This window comes from Varanus komodoensis, unplaced genomic scaffold (assembly GCF_004798865.1).
Source record: "Varanus komodoensis strain SLA01 unplaced genomic scaffold, ASM479886v1 scaffold93, whole genome shotgun sequence".
In the NCBI taxonomy this organism is placed as follows: Eukaryota; Metazoa; Chordata; class Lepidosauria; order Squamata; family Varanidae; genus Varanus; species Varanus komodoensis.
Genome location: NW_025336635.1, coordinates 622,387 through 625,576, shown reverse-complemented (window position 1 = coordinate 625,576; position 3,190 = coordinate 622,387).

Sequence of the window (3,190 nt, the reverse complement as noted above, 5' to 3'; positions counted from 1 at the left end):
CAATAAGCAGATGCAAAGATGCCTGACGAGCCATGGAATACAAAACAGATTTAATGAAATCTGTGCGTCCATGCTCTAGGCCCACTTAGTCATCTCATGCTTTGAATCTTGTTCGCTGAAAGGAGGTCAACAGACTGCAGTCAGGTGTGGCTTGATGCTGGGTTTTCTTCCCCGCTCCCCTGATTTGTCAACATCAGATAATCAACACATTCTGCTCGACGGAGTCGACCCACTCGGTGTACAGCCCACCTTTCTGAAGGCAAACTGGCCAAACCAGCCAGATCAGCAGGATCAGGAACACGACGATCAGAAGCATCCCAAAGATGGAGCCAAGCACAATCCCAGCAATGGCGCCAGCACTCAGCCTTGCCTCTGCAGGGCAGCAAAAGGGGGAATACAGCAGCATTAGAACGACAGGGACCTCCGTCTCCTGCTCTGCCTTCACTCACACGGGGGAGCTCCTGGACTCTGAATCCGTCTCCCAAGAAAAATTTCTGAGACTCTGGCAAACACGGTCCTGGGCTGAGTTCAGACCCTACAGAGCCCTCCCCAGCTCGGTGCCCTCCAGATGTGTTAGATTACAACTCCCATCATTCCCAGCCATCTGGAAGGCACAGCAGTAGGAAAGCTGCATTGTGCCATCTAGAGTCACGGGGTGGGGGGAACATAAGCTCAGGAATCTATTCATACTAGGGTTTTCCTTGAACTTGTAAACCAGAGGCATGCAACCTGGTGCCAACCCAGTGGTCTGGCCATTCTGGCTGAGGCTGATGGGAGTTGTAGCCTGAGGCATCTGGAGGTTTCCTCCTCCTCCTGTAGACCTTCAAAATCCTCTGCTGGGCATTAATGGATGGACTAGTCACACTATGTTGGGTGCATGAGAAACCATTCCAGAAGGAGTCACGGCACAATTTCTGCCACCCCTTGACCTGGAAAAGGCCCTGTTGCCCAAGGCAGCAAAACCTTTCCATCAGCACTGAAAGAAGGATGGATGGATCAAACAATCTGCAGAAGTTTTCTTTAAAGATAACCCCACATTTCTCTTTTCCCTGAGCTACTATACTAGGGACTGTGTGCTGTCAGACTAGCAATGGAATTCAATAGTCTGGAAATTGTATTTATAAAGTACCAGCAAGTTTCAAGACCTCATGGTGAAACAGAAAAGACTGGAAATTTCTCCATGCCCCTTTCTTCCCTGTCTTCCTTGTCTTTTCTTGTGAAACAACAAACAAAACAGTATTACAATAAAATATATATGACCAAGGAAAGGTGTGCTTAGGGTGGAATATAGGTCCTGACCTAAAAATGTTGGAGTACTAGAAACATTTATTTCCATGAATTTATAAGCTGAAGTGAAGCATTTTTCAAAAACGCTTCGGGCAACTCAGAAAAAAACAAAACACCCTTTTGCAATTATTCAGTGATTTCTAAAAAAAGCTGAATACATTTGCAGGAAGTATTGCCTTCTCTTGGAATTGGCTTTGTTTAGTGACAAACCAAATGGGGTTGACCATGTAGCTATGATGGCACTTTAGTATTTCTATTATATTGCTGACCCCTCATTCTCAACTGGCTTGTATGAGCCCCAGATGGCTGAGAGCCAGCGTGGTGTGGTGGTTAGAATGTCGGACCAGGGACCCAGGAGGTCTGAGTTCTAATCCACAGTCAGCCATGAAGCTGGCTGTCAATCTAGCCTACCTTACAGGGTTGCTGTTTGAGGATAGGAAAAAAGGTAGGGTATAAATGCAAGACAGTGATGATGATGATGATGATGATGATGATGATGATGATGATGATGACCACCACCACCCATGTGTCTGTTCCATGGAAGAAGACAAAGAAGAGTGGAAATAGCACCTGAGCAAAAGCAAATTGGGGAACAACAGCAGCGGGCAGGACTACATAGACACTTAATTTAGAGACTGGGGGTGGGGGGTGGGGGGGCTATTTCTGGCTTCTGAAAGCAGCACTTTTGACCTCAAGATCAGAACATGAGACCATTGGTTGGAGCCCTGCTTTATGCTTAAGAGGCTCATTTTTAGCAACCGAGGTAAAGCCTTTTAAATGACTAGGAAGTGCTCTTTTAAAAGCAGTTTGTGTGAATACTCAGGGCTGGTGGTAGACCATTTAAAGCCGCTTAGAGTCCTTTCACTTTCTTTGTGCCAATTCCATTCCATAAAACCTGCCGTTCCTGAGAAACGGCGCTTGGAACAACCCTTTGGAACAGTGTCTTCCACTGACCAAAGGGGGAAGAACTTGTGAACCGGAAGACTGCCTTTCCCCCTTTCAGGCTTTGGATTCTGGCTCATACAAGTTCCATCGTACATCTGCTCTCGCCTGAACATCCATTTTGGGTGGGGAACACCAGGGCTGCTCAGTCTGACATTTCATGCTTCTCCTCAACTTTGGCTCCGTGCAGCAATGCTTCCCCTTCCAGTTTAAGTCCCAGTCCTCCACATCTGCAAGCTGAAGCCACTTGGGATCAGTGCTATATAAAAGTTTAATAAGAATTTGCTTATGTGTTGCAATAAACACCATGGAACACCCATCGGAAGGAACACAATTTTGGAACGAACTCTCATCCTATTAAGGTTGCTGTAAAAGAATGAAGTGGATTTGTATGTCAGATCTTTTGTTGAAATTAGCTTTCTGTAAGTTCTCTAACTTAAACACCTCAGGGGTGTGTGGGTCTCTGTGTGTGCTGGGAAGATTTGCTGCAGGTTGTTAACTTTGCTAAACCCATTTCAAAGTCTTTCCTCCCAAAATTCAAACCACTGTGTCCCCTAAACCCAGGAATACACACCTGGCTGGAGGATCTGAATGTAAGAAGCCTTCCCGGCTTGAGATCCTAAACGAGGCACAATTTGGAAAGAATACGGAGTCTGGGGCTGCAGTCCCATAATCGTGGCAGTTCGGTTGCCAGCCCCTAGGACTTCCACCGTCTTCCATTCCTCAGCAGAACGGTGTTGCTTAGGATCCTGTATCTGTATCCAGAAACTGGTCACTACAGAGCCATTGGGAACTGTCCAGGACAGGTAGGCAGAGCCAGGATGAGGCCCGGAAGACAAAGTCCACTCACTGATGGAGGGGCCTGCGAAGAGACGGAAAATTCACCATTGATACACTTCAACAAGGTGCCTCTGCTTTGGGTCAAGACGGATGAGATGCAGGAGATCAGCAATCAGAATTC